General features: G+C 33.3%; 1 long non-coding RNA gene across 1 annotated transcript; it reads left to right on the forward strand.

Moving 5' to 3' along the window:
* Positions 1–2,318: 2,318 nt before the first annotated feature.
* On the forward strand, positions 2,319–17,060 carry LOC143071228 (uncharacterized). Its single transcript, XR_012976835.1, has 5 exons — positions 2,319–2,410; positions 4,907–5,089; positions 5,808–5,972; positions 8,820–8,949; positions 16,786–17,060. It is a non-coding gene; the product is annotated as an uncharacterized LOC143071228 (long non-coding RNA).
* The last annotated feature ends 1,080 nt before the right edge of the window (positions 17,061–18,140 follow it).

Genomic DNA, 18,140 nt, shown 5'->3' on the forward strand with positions numbered 1-18,140 from the left:
GGACCGTGAAATTGTGTAACATCTCTAATTTGGCATTCAAAATTAGAAAGATTATATCATAGAGAACATAATTATTTACTAAGTTTCGAGTTGATTGAACTTCAACTTCATCAAAAACTATCTCGACCAAAAAGTTAAACCTGAAGCCGGACAGACGGACGGACGGACGAACGAACGAACGGTCGCACAGACTAGGAAATATAATGCCCTTAAATGGAGCATACAAATTAAGTGAAAGTAGTGATTTGGCCAAAATGAAAGTAGGGATGAGACTTGAGGGAGGCAGGACTTTTTCGGGACGTCAGGATCGGGTGTTTTAAGCTCGGGATTTCGGGATTGATCCTTTCGTGATCCGGGAATTTTTTTTTTCGAATTTCGGGATGTCGGGATATGAATGTCTTTAAATTCGGCACCTCGGGATTTCATGTTTTTAAGCCCGGGATTTCAGGATGAGGACCCCTCCGACCTGTGACCCCTCAAATTAGCCTTCGTCATTTATACAAGATTCAAATCCTACAATTGGCATGTTAATAGGCCTTCCAAAAGAAAAAAAGCACTAATGGATTGTCCTAGAAGCATATTTATTTTTGTTAATGGTATATAAGCAGTTACATTTATTTTATGTTTGAAACGGTGCAAATTTTTAATTTAATAATTTTATTTGACTTTTACAAAGAAAATGCGTTGTAGCAAAGGGGTAGAATAATTGTGGTTTGAGGCCAGAGACATGAACAAAATTGAATTTAACAGAAAGGAAACAGATAACGGACTTGGGAACAAAAGTGAGGGGGCTTTATTTGATACCTTTTATGAAATTCTTCAGACATATTATCTTTTACAAAAATTTATCCTACAACAGTTTACAACTGTGTATGCCATCGATTTCGCGGGTGTGATCTAGTTACTATATAAAAGCAATCTTATATATTTATTTATTATATTGTTTTATAAATGATACTTAATTGGCAATCAAGAAGCAATTGCCTATAAGAAATAAAGACAAAAATCAGGGGAAAAAAGACAAAAGAAACTAAGATAATTAACAAAACAAGTAAAAAACACTTCATAGAAACTAGCATTCGAATGAATTAGCAGCAGTACGTATACTCAAATAGTGCAACCGTTGTATTCATGAAGGCTGCCAAGTAAACACACAATGATAAGTCGCATATGTTTATAAAACAAGTGATAGGCACGGTGGATACGACTAGTTGAATATATCAGTGTTCAACATTGACTAAACTATTTTGAAATGGTAAACCGAAAATATCTGGCGTCCGTAATTATTTTGAAGGGATGCCTTCAACTTTACCATTTGGATTAAGTGGTTTTCGGTACTACAAAGATGCATATACAAACACATGACGTTGTATTTCAGATCTGATTATGAAACTCCTGTTACAATTTAATACATTTTTTAAATATTCAGAATAACAAATGATGTCAAATTCAACTAAGTATTTTTTCACATTTCAAAAACTGCAGGAACTTTATTATGTTTTAAATGCATCTGTTTGATTGTTCATTTTTTCTGACCTTCAAATAATGCTTAAGTTTATGTTTTTACCATTAAGTCTTATATATTCTTTGCAATTTAGAACCCAATTATTCTCTAAATTATTTGCTTGCAACTATTTTTCTCTATTCTAAATGTTTGCTCATTTAGACCCCATACATGTAAATATCATGCATGTTCACAGCTTCAGCATGCAGTGAAAGTACGTCACATAATGAACGAAGGTCATTTTAAGTATAGAATATTTAAAAGACTTATAACCTTAGTCAAATATTATGTCAGTGACGTTATGATAAAGATTTTATTACACTATAATTTAATTTTGGATGTAACGCGTCTTCTGATTGGCTGACGTTATTTTGTTATGAGCCCATAGACATAATTCAGTCATGTGACCGTGACGTCATCAACGTTTTTTCATGGTTTTCTACGGTTTAAAATGGAATTTAGGATTAAATTATAAGAAATGACTGTAATATTTTTTCTGTCTATTCGAAATAACATAAAAAAAATGTGGTGCACACTGTTAAATAACCCGCTACGCGCGTTATTCAGTGTGCACCAAATTTTTTATGTTATTTCTTCATAGACAGAAAAAATATTACAGTCATTCCTTAATAATATTTCAGTTTTGTATTATCTTGTTCCTCTATTTAATTATTAGATGCATATTTTTCTTATAACTTTCATAATTTATTTTTCCAAAGAAGTTTTGTGAAACAAATTAAACAGGTTATATAAGTCGGCCATAAAAAGGTCATGAGTATTTATTATTAAATTAATCTTTCAAATAAAAGATTTGATTAAATCTTTAATCGCAAATTAGTGAAACAGTTAAATCGAATAAAACAATGTTTTGGATAATTGTCTGCTTGGTATTCCCTTATACGTTCGGTAAGTAACTAGCAATTGTTTATTTGCAAAATATTTATATTTTTAATCGTGATTGTCCATTTTACCAGAATTTTCTGTTCACTGAAACTTGTAGCTTTATCTAAAAAGAAAATGAAATCATTTAAACATTCTGTCAGTAAATATGCTGGATAATGTATTATTTTAATACGCCCGACTGTAATTTTCCTTGTTTGCAGGTTAGCGGCTGTGTTATGACCCGAGAACACAGTTAATTATTATGTATGGCTTTTTTGTAGACAAAACTATTAAATTTTAAAAATCTCATCTGCTCTTTTTCTACTTTAATTTGGGACAAACTGTATTGTTATTAGAATTAGTTGTTACAGAAACTATTATAATATCAGAGAATTTAACATAGCAAAATAAAGGTTTGACAAAGTTAGAACCACGACATGTTTTTGATTGAGTTAAGCCATTTCAATTGATACTTTATAGTGTGTCTTTTGTTATTGTAATGTACATGTATACCACTACGTCAGGTTAGGCCGGGTGAAGATTGGCACTTGTTTAAACGTTTAAATGGCTGCATTTGTTTACACCTGTCTTAAGTCAGGAGGAATCTGTTGTTCAGTGGTTATCGTTTGTTGAATATGTGGTTTATAGGTGTTTCTTGCTTTTCGTTTTTATATAGATTAGACTGTGGGTATTCTGGTTTGAATGGTTTCACACTAGTCGTTTTAGAGTCATTTATAACTTGCTTATTAGAATGAGCCATGTTGAAGGCCGTACTTTTGCCTATATTGGTTTAATTTTTTTACTAATTGTGACTTGGATAGAGATGTTGTCTCATTGGCACTCATACCACATATTCTTATATCTAAATACGCCAACTTGACCGAAATCATCAATTGATCATCTATAGAAATTATTGCCTTGCAATTTTGGTTAAGTTTTTATTTACCGAAAGCATGATAAAAAGAGAAAAGTTTAAATTGTGTAGATTAAACATCAAATAATAATAATTGATGTAAGATCTACACAAACAATGCAAGGAGATAGATTAAAGCTCTTGGGAGCCTCTTGTTTTAAACATGACTGCCAAAATAGAAAATGGCTAGATCTATGTGTGGTTTTCCTCGACTGAAACGAACAATCAGAGTATCATATGTTTCAGTTTACAATACATGTTTCAATATTGGATAGGACAACCGATTATAATTTTACTTTATCATATATTTAGCAGTTAATACAGTAGTTTTGAATATTTTGACAAATAGCCTGTTGTTCAATCCATATCGTGCAACTATGATGCTTATCCTTTATCATACCTCTACCCTTTATTACACCCCTACTCATTTTTTTTTTCTCTCATTTTTACATGAAGCCCGTTTTAATTTATGTAGGTTTCTCAAGAAATATTTTTCCTTAGATTTATAAAATATGGCGGGAAAAGGCTGACTCGGACTTTTACCTTATATTTGCATTGGTACTATTTGGGTCCTAACTGAACGGTCGTTCGGGCGTGACGCAATTTATTGAATGACGTCATTTTTGTACATGTGACGTCACAAACGTCGAGTTTTCATAACTTGTTGCACATGAAATGCAACTATATATAAAAGAACTCAATGGAAATACCATACAAAATACACACAAAATACAATAAAAAATATTTTTAAAAAAATAGAACGCAATTGTAAGGTAACCCAGGTGCTTCGGATGAGTAATTGAGCAGTTCTTTTAAAGCTTTAAAACAAAACAAAAGTAGAACTGAGGGTAACCCAGGTGCTAGGGATCAGAAATAAGTTCTCCTGTTGAAATATATGATAAAGAGTATGAAACATGGCAAAATCCGTATCACATGCCGTAAGGCCCTCGGGCTGATATTGGTATCTCGGGATGATACGCCATATGATACGGATTTTGCCATGCATTGTTCTCTATTTATATGCACACAACTAAAAAAGCATGCCAAAAACCAATTCATTAAAAAAAAAGCATTGATGCAAGATCTACAAAAAATTCCAGGAGAACCAATCATGCTCTTTGGAGATTTTTGTACAAAAAGTGATGCCTATAAAAAAAAATTCCCTTGAATTTGACAGTTGTAGGTAATTAATCCTACATTTTCTTGCAGTAAAAATTTTCTGTGTCATAAACATATGTCTTGTGTATTTCAAAGCATCATTATTTTTTTTATTTGGGATTTCTATGAAATATTTTGTAAACTTGAGGTTACATGGTTACTAAACCTTGTACACAGATTAAATAAGGGTTAACTTCCAGTGATGGTTATTTTCTTGAATTCAATGCAATGCCAAGTATTTCTTTATTTGAAACAAATATAAATTCTGCACATTGTTTTGAAAAGTGCAAATTTAACAAAGACTAATAGGGGAAAATCAATGGTGGTATTACACCTTCAAATGCTTAGTCATATCTGAGAGTGTTTGATGTTGGTAACTCCAGAAAGTGCCTTTGACGCATGCAATACATAAACTGTTATCTTTATTATAAATTTTCTTGCAATTCTAGGACAGGATCCATGTTCAGACTCTGGAACAGGAACAATATCGCGCAATATCTTGGATGTGCCGTTTTGTGACGCCAATTTAAATCCCATTTGGTACAAAATAGATGAAAAGACCGGTGAAGATATATATACCGAATGTGTTACGTTCGGAACTTGTGGAACAGTGTATCCGCTATGGATGGACGGTAACATTGTTTTTACTTATATGCATGCATAATTCTCCTTCATCCAATGACACTAAATATTTTTATAATAGAAGTTACAATTAGTTAGTTTGTTTGTGACGAAACAATCAATTAATTAACTGGTCATGATGGTATGGCAATCTGGGTACAGCTTTGCTTGATCATATTGTACTCAACTCATTCTAAAACAAAAGTGTAAGCATGGTGATACACATTTATCCTCTCTGCAGCTGGTATTATCAGGAAATTAAGTAAATAATGATTAATGTCTGTGATGGTTGTGATGCTTAATGAAGTTTACTTCGATCATCTTGTCCTTGTATACATAATTATGTTCAGGACAAGAGCATAATACAGAGGATGACAAACAAATCATAACAATCAATGTAAGAAAAAGTAAAAACACAAAACACAAAAGCAATAAAAGCTTGAACACAACAAGATATTTAATATTTCAACCAGAATAAAACTTTTTTAAAGATTAATTTAAAAGTGTATATATAAAACAAAATGCACTTGTGTACATGTTGTTTGAACAAGAGTTAGCTGATTGCAGGATACAATATATTACTTTCTCAAGTCTGCAAAATAAAGTTCCTAATGTTAAATCCATTACAAGTCTGTACTAAAATTCCATAAAAGGTGCGAACTTTCCATTAGTGACCGTTTCTTGTTTTTGTTGTTTCCTAATATATTTTGCTATGATTTGTTCCACCAGGCAGTATACCAGAAACAAGTGAGGGTATCGTTGATAGGAATGTTTGCCAAGTAACACCGGGAAACTGTTGTAACAGAACATATGCCATACAAGTGAAAAATTGTGGAGACTTCAGAGTTTACAAGTTGACATTTATATATGGTTGTTATCAAGCGTACTGTTTTAGTAAGTTAATACCTTAAAACTATTAGCATAGTCAAATCGTTTATGTTGCTATAATGCAGACGTTATCAAAGGGAGAATTTTAAATTAGTACAGTCATGTAGTAATTCCAAGAGAGATCGAAAGAAAATCATGAAATTCATATCAAATATTGGTCATATTGAAGTTTTAAAAAAATCTATTTAATCAACACCGTCTTCCTCGTATATAGTATATATTCACCTTTTATGGAGGGTCAACGGATTACAACAAATATTCCTTTATTGAACATAATCTTAAGATTAGTCCAATTACATTTAAACTTGTCATAATAGTTAATCTTTGTAGTACATGAAGTACATGTACATTTGTAAATATTCCTATACATAAATGTTTTTTTTTTTTTTTTTTTTGTATATGGTTTCTTTATTCTTCATTGGCTAGAGGTACAAAGGGAGGAGGTTGAGATTTCACAGAACATGTTTAACCCCGCCGCATTTTGCGCCTGTCCCAAGTCAGTAGTCTCTGGCCTTTGTTAGTTAGTCTTGTATGCTCTTTTTAATTTGAGGTATATGTTTTGGGGTTTAGTGTGACGTCCATTTTCACTAAACTGGTACACAATTTTATCTAGGGTCCAGGTAAGGACCACCTTAGGGTGCAGTATTTTCTCGCTGCGTTTAAGGCCTATTAGAGATCTTCGGCTATTGTCTGTCGTATGGTCGGGTTGTTGTCTCTTTGACATATTCCCCATTTCCGTTTTCTCAATTTTATCATAATGGAAACAATCTGTACTAGGTTTGAAACTAACCAAAATCTACTTCCGAATCGTAACTGGCATTCAATAGTTGAAACTATGTCTGCAAAATTGGTTCAACAAATTTCTCCTCTCGAAAAAAAAAAGAATAAGTCTTGAAGCATATCCGTTCTTTTTGATTGTCATATCAAACAACCATCGTTTGTGTTTATTAAAAAATTAGCCATTGAATGACTATACAATGGAGATAATAAATGCATCTAAATAGTTTTAAAAGAGGGACGAAAGATACCAAAGGGAAGGTCAAACTCATAGATAGAAAATAAACTGACAACGCCATGGCTAAAATTAAAAAGACAAATAGACGAATAACAGTACAGAAGACGCAACATAGAAAACTGAAGACTAAGCAACACAAAACCCACTAAAAACTGAGGGTGATTTCATGTGCTCCGGAAGGGTAAGCAGATCCTGCTCCACATGTGGCACCCGTCGTGTTGCATATTTTATTGCAAATCCGGTAAATAGTATAATTCGGTAGGACACATTCTGAAAAGGGCAGGGTATTGTAGTTTCGACATAAGAAACATATCCGATATCATCTGTGAAACGGTTATTCCATAACGGTCAACCAACTCGTGATGGCGGTCCGTAAAATTTACGAAGAGGCGATTTCAACTTCACCATTTGGAACTCTTGTTTTAATAGCTTCCTTGTGAGTGCAATCACCTGCAAGGAAATCATGACAGGAAATACAAGCCCGGGCATATTGTATCAATTGGGAGATATATACTCCGTATGCAGACGCTGCTGGAATGTTGCTACATAAAAATGGAAAGTTCACAATTTGGGAGCCGAAATAATCTCTTTTGTCGTAAAGTTTTGTTTTTAACCGACCGTCGACCGTCAAGATATGAGACAGACTTAGCTGCATCTGTAGTATTCTTTATCTCTAGTTCGATGGGATAGGTATGCGGTCATTTGGAAAACTGTCACATTTTTTTAAAACCTCTTTCATGTACATGTATTTATAGTTTCTCATTATGACCATTTTTGTTTAGTTTGTTTTGAGATGCTCATAGTATATCTTAAACAAACTTTCAACACATGAGTATTGTTACAGATTTTTATCTCAAACACATACTTGACATGGTTGCGTTGAAACGAATTCAAATGTCGTAACATCTTACTTCTTTCTACATTTGTACTTACATTTTAAGGCGCTTACTTCAGGAAAAGTGTTCTACATTTCATGCATTGCTTTAGGTAAAGCAAGTTGAATTTTCTAAAGTAAAGAACTGCTTGATTTCCAAGATTGCTTTATTACAGATTATATTTTAAGGCGTTAGAGATACGTGTGTGTAGTAGAAAAAAAAACAATCATACAGGTTATACAATTAAAGACCATTCTTTCTAAAATAAAATAAAAACAACAATTGAAAGCATATTGAACTCAGTAAGAAAATCATTCTCACAATTTCAATCGCTGTATAATATAAGTGTGTAATTTAAGGCATACATCGGTGATTTAAACATGTAAAAGAAAGTCGTGTGTTTGAGGACATCATATTTACAAGTCAAAACTTTGACTTGTTGAGCAAAGGGAGAAAACTGTAATAACAAAAATCACTTATGATTAGAACTCGGTATTCTTTAAATTATCACCAGAAAAATTAGAAAATTCAAAACTTTTATAAAACAAAATGAACATTCAACCAAGTCTATGTAGTATGCTGTCAACATATCCGTAAAACAAACTTGAGCCTTTGCATAAATATATTAGGTATTTATATTTTGTTATGCCACAGATTTCCTGAATATTCTACTATTTGGATAAATTGGCAGTCAAAAGAGCACTGAAAGTTCTTTTGCAAATAAATGTGTTTAACATAAACGCATGTAAGAGGAAAAACAAGAACAACCAGTAAACTCTTTTTTATATCTCTTTCACACATTTTATGGGAAAATTGACACAATCGTTTCCTAATTATTTTTAATCTATATTTCACGTAAAAATCAACAAGATATCAATATGTTAAGTTGATAGGAGATAGATATATACATAAAAATGAAACCATATACAAGATAATCACACACATACATTCTTTTAATTTCAGAGGCGTCAGACGAAGTAACCGATTGTAATGAAAAGGGCAATTTTAAATGTGGTGGAGGCAATACTAAAGTTTTAATAGCTGTCAGTTTAGTTGTTGTGTTTGGTGTTCTCATTGTGGGTACTATCGTCTGGTATGTATAACACAAAGCTTTTGTATGTAATTCCATTTACACATTAGGGAGCTACCATTTGATTTTTATGGGGGGGGGGGGGGTGGGGCTAGGATGAAATTTGAAAAAAAATAGGCAGGACAGGAGTTTTGAGTAAAAAAAAAGGCAGGATGAGACACTTGCAAAAAAAAGAAAGTCAGGACGACAATTTAGGTAAAAAAAAGTCAGGATAAACTAAAAAAAAAGGCATGACCGACCAGAGTGAAAAATAAAAAGGCAGGACAGAGATTACAGCTAAAAAAAAATGCAGGACAACATTTTTCATCCTAGACCCATCCCCCCCCCCCCCCATAAAAATCAAATGGTAGCTCCCTTAATTAGTTGATAGATACTCTGTTTGTCATTGTTGACACTTTTTAAACACTTGAGTGTCTATTTCATTTGTCCCAATTAATGTATGTAAAATACTTTAATCGATTTAGTCATTTAAACGCTTCGATTTAAGTTGAAGGTACAACAAATAGAATTTTTTAACGACCTTGACTGGCTATACGGCCCTTGTACGGTCGGTTAGCAGAAGATAGATAGAGTGTCTTCCTCCATATTGGATTTGGAAATACCAGAAAACAAGCTCTAGATCTTTAATTGAATGTGCAAATTTTTAGAGTAGTAGCTACTTCATGTGTAAGAACATTTTTTCTTCAATATAGAAAATTACATGTTTTATCATATTTATGGTTGTATTTTAAAAAAAAGCAGAAAAATTTTGTCCAACTTTGGCACATAAGGGAAGGCAACTCAAATGCAAGGGCTGATAATTCAGATTAAGGTACTTTTACAATAGAATGTGTTAGGAATTTACCAATTTTATAATGTAGCAAGAAAACGGGTCCGGTGACCCCATTTTTTTCTTTTTCTTAACTGAAAGCATACTATTAAAGCTATCTTCTCATATGTTATCTCAAAATCTTATGGTGTAGTTTAAGGTTTATTGCAGAAAACTGGGTTTTCTATGCAGAATCTATACAAAATTTGTCAATTTTGAACACCAAAATAAGCCCCGTGACCCATTTTTTTATTATAATTTTTAAAAACATGATATAAACTACATTTTGGCAAATTATTATTAAATAATTCTATGGATTATAGTTTAGACACCCCATCTACCTTAAATATGGAAAATCTATCAAATATGCCAAAAAATGTTACTTTGTAGATGTTTTTTTTTTTTTGTCAAAAATAAAAGTGGCCGCATCCGTGTTCATCCTCAACCTTTATGTATGTTATGTATTATCATCAAATAAAACTTACATTTCAATATTAAGAATGAACACAAATGCGACCACTTTCATTTAAGACGGAAACCGTCTAAAATTTAACTCGAATGCTAAAATTGTGAAGATTTAAGTTATTTAACATGACTTAATGATACTAGTACTCGATATATGTGCATTGTATTGTCAAAAACAGACCATATTTATGTAGCTGAAGCATTCTACTTTCGAATAAATAATTAAAAGGTTAACATTTTGACAATTTTGTAAAACTGCTATTTGTTGGGGCCAAAAAGGGGTCTTACTTGACCTACTCCTTTGACTGATCCTGTCGAAGATCTCTAAACAACACTACATTACCTAAAGGAAAAGTCCTTTACGAAACAATTAAAGACTTACAATTCATGGCTTTCCTGATAAGTTTAAACACAAATTGTAGGACTGAATTAGATAACGATTGTTTCTGTCTTGTAATTTTATCCCTATTTTATTTAATAAACTCATCATAGATACCAGGATTAAATTTTGTATTTACGCCAGACGCACGTTTCGTCTACAAAGGACTCATCAGTGACGCTTGAATCCAAAAAAGTTTCAAAGGCCAAATAAAGTACGAAATTGGAGAGCATTGAGGACCAAGATGTCTAAACGTTATGTCAATACAGCCAGGGTAATCTATTCATGAGGCCTTAGTATTTAAAAAATTCAAAAGTTTTGTAAACAGCAATTTTTAAATATGACCATATCAACGATAATTCATGTCAGCACAGAAAGTGTTGACTACTGGGCTGGGGATACCTTCGGGGAATTAAAACTCCACCAGCAGTGGCATCGACCAAGTGGTTGTAAATAAATTCATCATAGAAACTAGGATTACATTTTGTATTTACGCCAAACGTGCGTTTCGTCTACAAAAAACTCAACAATTACGGTAGAATCCAAAAACAGTTTAAAAGGCCAAAAAAGTACGAAATTAAAGAGCATTGAGGACCAAAATTCCTAAAAGTTTTGCAAATAGAGCTTAGGTAATTAAGTCCTGAGGTAGAAAAGTCATAGTATTTAAAAAATTCAAAATTTTTTAAACAGTTAATTTGTGAATATGACCATATTAATGATAATTCATGTCAGCACAGAAAGTGTTAACTACTGGGCTGGTATTATCCTCGGGGAATTTAAACTCCACCAGCAGTGTCATCGATCCAGTGGTGGTAAATACACTCATCATAGATACAGTGGAGATCACTTCTAACCTCTCATTAAATCTGTCAGGAGAACTGTTCTAGAACAGTACGTAGAACTGTCAGCCTGACACCTTTTAGTCAGTTCTAGGTTAGAACTGTTCTAGCTAGAACTGATTTGGTCAGTTCTACCTAGAACTGATTTGGACAGTTCTACCTAGAACTGATTCTGACAGTTCTACCCTAGAACAGTTTTAGACAGTTCTAGCTAGAACTGACCAAATATTTGGTCAGTTCTACTTCTAGAACAGTTCTACGATTAGAATTGATTTCTAATTCTACGGCTAGAGTTGATTTTTATAAATTCTACGGCCAGAATTGATTTATAAGTTCTACGGCTAAAATTGATTTATAAATTCTACGGCTTAAATTGTTTATAAATTCTACGGCTAGAGTTGATTTATAAGTTTTAAGAACTCTTTGCCTTAATATAAAGGCTTGGGTAAAAAAGCGATTTAAATTATATAGAGTTTTGCTATTTTGCCGGTTTTATTTCAGATTTATAATCGGCAAGAGAACATGTTTAACCTGTTAACCACGCCATATTCTGCATGTATGTGCCTGTTCCAAGCCAGGAGCATGTAATTCAGTGATTTTCTTTTGTTGATGTGTCACATAAATTATTTTTTTTTCTTTCATTTTTTGTACATAAATTAGGCCGTTAGTATTAGGGGGGGGGGCATTATTATTTGAATTGTTTTACATTTGTTATTCCGGGAGTCAGGATGGCTCGTTATCACATAACAAAATTATCGGACCTCATTAACCAATATAATATCAGTTTACGAGTATGTATGTATGTACTCCGAGATTCCGCCAATTTAGACGCACCCCTTGATTGACTGCAAGGGTACAGCGGATCCATGTACACTCCCTAAGGATTAATGGAGATGTGTCCTATACAATATTATCCCACCACCAGAACAATCCCCACCCAACACCGCCCAAGGAAGCGTGTAGGACACCGGGAAGTCTGTTATTATGGTGGAGGCAGCCGAAGTACTCGGAGAGAACCACCGGGCCACTCGGTGGAAACAGACAAACCGAAGAGATATCAGAAGATTGATCTCCAGGTCAAAGAAGGGGACACCTTTGACCAACCGAGGCCCCCTAAGTACCCATTCTAGTTTAAACTCCGGTCTGGGTACCAGAGATGTGTGTGAGAGGGTGAAAATTACCCTTCTGATGTACTGATATTTTTAGCACCCCGAGTGACCTTCAACATTGTAGCCATCGGTTTGAACCACTAGACCACGAACTCACTATATTTTTATTCAAAATATCGCACCAGAAACAAATATCAGTAGTTTTCATACCTCAGACTGACGCATGTAACAAAATTATTTGTCTGCATCAATCAAAACTGACCATATTTGACAGTATCAACCAAAACTGACCATATTTGACCTTATCAACCAAAACTGACCATATTTGCTCTTTTTTATGCAACTCTTATAGTCGCATAGTAAATCTGTAATATTTTTATGTAAGGATGGAGTGTATAATCATGATAATACAAATGATCTATATTATAGGGTTATTGCATAAATATTGGGGAATATTGTTCCGAGTAGAATTTTATATTGCACGAGCTTATATTTTTATAGGAGGATCAATGAGGATGGATTGTTTAATATGAATGAAAGCAATATTGGAAAACAAAATTATGCTCGCATCGGTTTATAGTGCCAGCATGTCCTCTTTTTAATCAAAATTTTAAATCGTAAACTAATTTCAGTAGTTTTGATATCTCAGACTGACTCATGGATATAACAAAATTATTTGTCTGCATTACCCAAAACCATGAAAACTGACCATATTTATAGCTTACTATGCGGTATGGGCTTTGCTCATTGTTGAAGGCCGTACGGTGACCTATAGTTGTTAATGTCTATGTCATTTTGGTCTTTTGTGGATAGTTGTCTCATTGGCAATCATACCACATCTTCTTTTTTTATATTTGACAGCATCAACCAAAACTGACCATATGTGACAGCATCAACCAAAACTGACCATATTTACACTTTATAATGTAAATCTTAATATATATATATAGCCGCATAGTAAATCACCATTGTCGAATCCAGGGGGAGGGTTCCGGGGGTTGGACCCCCCCTTTTTTTAAACGATCAATGCATTTGAATGGGGACATGTAGTTGGAACCCCCCCCCCCCCCCCCTTTGTCCTGGGTTGGGACCCCCCCCCCCTTTTTCAAATGGCTGGATTCGCCCCTGAATTATCACTTATAGTTACATATCACGATGGCTTGTATAATTCAAATGACAGCAATATTGTAACACATTGGCTACAAAAAAATTTCCACATCAATTTAGAGTACCAGCAATTTTCTGCAAGTCCTCTTTTTATTCAAAATATTGAATTGTAAACAAATTTCAGTAGTTTCGATATTTGGATGATATTTTGGCTCTCAATAATGACGACTTCAGTATGTATATTAAAGAAATTTATCCTGCTGAACTTACTTTAAATAAAGCTAATACTAACAATGACCACTGTCCTTTCCTTGATCTTGATATCTATATCACTAACGGAAAGCTGAATACTAAAATTTATGATAAAAGAGATGATTTTTCATTTCCTATCGTTAATTATCCATTTTTAGATGGTGACGTTCCCTTGTCACCATCTTACGGTGTTTATATATTTCAACTTGTACGATTCGCTCGTGTATGTAACAATGTTTTAGATTTTAACGAGAGAAATTTATGTATTACTGAAAAATTATTACACCAGGGTTTTCGATATCACGAACTAGTTAAAACATTTACTAAATTTTATCATCGGTAAAGGAAGGACATCATTCGTAAATATAGCTCAACATGCAGACTTCTTATACGTTCAGGTATTTCACATCCAATTTTTTATGGAAATATTCTTTATAAAGCACAAAGGTGTCAGTATTCACCTCAAAAACTAACAAAACCTTTGAATAGACTTATTAAGAAGGGATATAGTTACGATACTGTTGTCAGGTCATTAAAGATTGCATATTTTGGCGTTAATAGTGATTCACTTATAGGGTCTTTGCATCGGAACTAAACACATTTATTCAAAAACCAGTTGTTGGCATGACACGGGTTATGTTCTTCTCATATATGTTATGATGGTATGATACTAAACCCCTAACGGGAAGGATTGTGCCTGATGTTCATATGATGAAATCATAATCTTTCAGTCAGTTTAATTGAAGTCTGGAGCTGGCATGTCAGTTAACTGCTAGTAGTCTGTTGTTATTTATGTATTATTGTCATTTTGTTTATTTTCTTTGGTTACATCTTCTGACATCAGACTTGGACTTCTCTTGGACTGAATTTTAATGTGCGTAGTGTTATGCGTTTACTTTTCTACATTGGCTAGAGGTATAGGGGGAGGGTTGAGATCTCACAAACATGTTTAACCCCGCCGGATTTTTGCGCCTGTCCCAAGTCAGGAGCCTCTGGCCTTTGTTAGTCTTGTATTATTTTAATTTTAGTTTCTTGTGTACAATTTGGAAATTAGTATGGCGTTCATTATCACTGAACTAGTATATATTTGTTTAGGGGCCAGCTGAAGGACGCCTCTGGGTGTGGGAATTTCTCGCTACATTGAAGACCTGTTGGTGACCTTCTGCTGTTGTTTTTTTCAATGGTCGGGTTGTTGTCTCTTTGGCACATTCCCCATTTCCATTCTCAATTTTATGTATCAGACCGAGTCGTTTTAACAAAATTATTTGACCACATCAACCAAAACTGAACTTATTTACACTTATCATGTAAATATATATGGCCTCAGTCATTGTAAACCAATAATATTTCTATGTCAGGACGGATCGTATGATAAAAATGACACCAACTTTGGAACACAATACATCTTATTGCTAATCCTGGCTGACCCGGCCTCTTGAACTTTTGAAGCATACAACAATCACTTTTCCATTGTGGCGTCAGATATTTTGTTTTATGACGTCAAATTTTTACGGGAACCTGTGTGATATCCAGTAATGGCAGACAAATAGCGATAAGGTGTATTTATACCATATCTAAAAATTTAGCGCGCCGTTATTTACTCTAGACCTGCTGTATCCATAATAATGAACCGTCACTAAAGTGACTTTTTAAGTCCGTTAGTTTGTGCTGAGACTACTATATAGTAGTATATATAGTAGTCTCAGGTTTGTAATCATTATGGTTTTTTTTTAAACAAAACTATTTTACAGCATCATCCAACACTCATGTATGGGAAGTTCTCTTTTTGGAATAGTATACTGTTAATATAATTTGAAGAAGGCAAAGAAAAATGCATGATTTTGTTTGTAGCCGAACGTCCAGGGGCAAATGTTTCATTCATGTTCAGATGAGTATATTTTTCTGAGTTCCAGACTCCCTGATATCATTTATAATCGTTATGGATAAGTCTGGCTAAATTGACGAGATGGTGCAAAAGTATATAGTTTTTTTACGTTATTATTATAATACAACACTTTTTTCATTAATATCCCATAATTCATCCACTGTACAATTTTCGTTTGAACATTTGTCAAAATAGAATCTTAAATGAATGTAAATCCAAGGCAAACAAGGTAAATTACGATTAAAATTCCATGAATTAAATGCAGAGTTATATTTATGAAGAGACTGTTAAAAACGGGGAACGAAGAAACGTAAACAATGATGTTTCCTATGCAATCTTATAAAAATATTTCTCCGATGAGTTTGATAACCATCTCTTCACTTCGATATTTGTACATGTAACGTTTGATCAGTAAAAAATATAGAAATCTGCTATAGCAAAGTAATTGGAAGTGATTAATTTCTTCTAAATTCTAAAGTGCAATTACTGCAGTGACGTCATTTAGAACTGTTCTACAGTCCTGACTGATTTAGTCAGTTCTGCTGACAGTTCTACGGTTAGAACTGATTTGTACAGTTCTACCTAGAACTGATTTAGACAGTTCTACCCTAGAACTGATTCTGACAGTTCTACCTAGAACTGATTTAGTCAGTTCTACCTAGAACTGATTCTGACAGTTCTACTTAGAACAGTTCTAGGGTAGAACTGTTCTAGGTAGAACTGTTCTAGGACAGGTTAGAACAGTTCTATGACAGATATTCTGACAGTTCTAATGAGAGGTTAGAAGTGATCTCCACTGTACCAGGATTACATTTTGTATTTAAGCCAGACGCGCGTTTCGTCTTCAAAAGACTCATCAGTGACGCTTGAATCCAAAAAAGTTAAAAAGGCCTAATAAAGTACGAAATTTAAGAGCATTAAGGACCAAAATTTTTAAAGGTGTTGCCAAAAATACATGCATCATTTGTATAACAGCTTTTCCAAATTTTTTTCAGGTGTTATTTTCGAAGAAGACCAAGTCTCATGAGGAAGCCAATTCTGGCAAACGAAAATACGAACAATAGAAATAGTCAACCACCCATTGTCCATATCAACGAACCAGCTAATCATTTTTCAGCCGAATCAGTGATGTGAGACATACACTTTTATTATGCTGAGTTATCTGGCATAGCTGGCTAAAACAATCGTTTCAAAAGTTTTTATTTTTATTTTCATGTATTATCAATGTTATGTTGTTTTTTAAATATTAAAAACGATGAGTCAATTCACACTCTCGAATTTCTATGTTTACCACTAAATCTGAAGAAATGACTTAATCGGCATGTATTTTATAAATATCACATTATAATGAAACACATAGCAGTGACAACAGCACCATAGTTAATTTTTGAAACAAAAACTGTCAAAATTAAATTATTAATATTTGGTTATACACCATCGTAGTCTTTCGTTTAGCTCGTAAACATTACATTTTTTATAAATCATAGATTGAATTTAATTTTTTTAACCTTTGATAAGATACATATTCGAGATTTTGAAATGGTAAAAGCATGACTGACAAAATTCAAACTTATACTTAAAGAAGTACACAGTAAAGAAATTTAAGCAATGACAATAAACAAAAAACACAAAGTGTTAAACTTTGGTTGAACACCGTCTTGGAAAATTTAAATAGTTCCTTTTTTCAAGTGGCATCTGTTCCTGCTCGTGATAATTATTAAATCGATGATAAAAATATAAGTCTTAAAAGAAAAAGGAGAATATGTTATGCTACTACCACTGGAACATACTTGTGGTCATCTGTCGCACAGTTAACCTGATTAACAAGTCCTGCCTCAAAAGGTAAACCTGCATTATGATATTACCAATATATCTTCGATCTTATAAATCTCTTAAGGTTGCACTTGATTTGTAGATACAACTGTTTCACAAACAATGCATTTTTGGGGAGAGATATATAATATTCATAGGTATTTTGTATCAAAGATACAAAGGTGCGGAGAATTTTGAATTTTGACAGTCACCCAAAGTGAAGAGTAGTACATAGTTTAGGTAGACATTTAAACTATTAGAAGTACAGGGCATATAATTGTTGAAAATATTCTGCACGGCCCTATGTTTTGATCTTTGAATAACATAGTAGTGTATATCATCTTTCTGTGCTATGATATAATTATTATACATAGCTTCATAGTAAAGATGACACAGTTTAATCTGTAAAGGGGGTTCCTATGGGAAATTGCATTGTCTTATTTTTACAGAAATGAAAACTAAAGTACTCATGTATTTGATTATATATCTAAAGCTTCAAATTGTTCGAATTTCCTGATAACGATAATCACAGGAGAAC

Source organism: Mytilus galloprovincialis, chromosome 1, assembly GCF_965363235.1.
Source record: "Mytilus galloprovincialis chromosome 1, xbMytGall1.hap1.1, whole genome shotgun sequence".
Classification (NCBI taxonomy): Eukaryota; Metazoa; Mollusca; class Bivalvia; order Mytilida; family Mytilidae; genus Mytilus; species Mytilus galloprovincialis.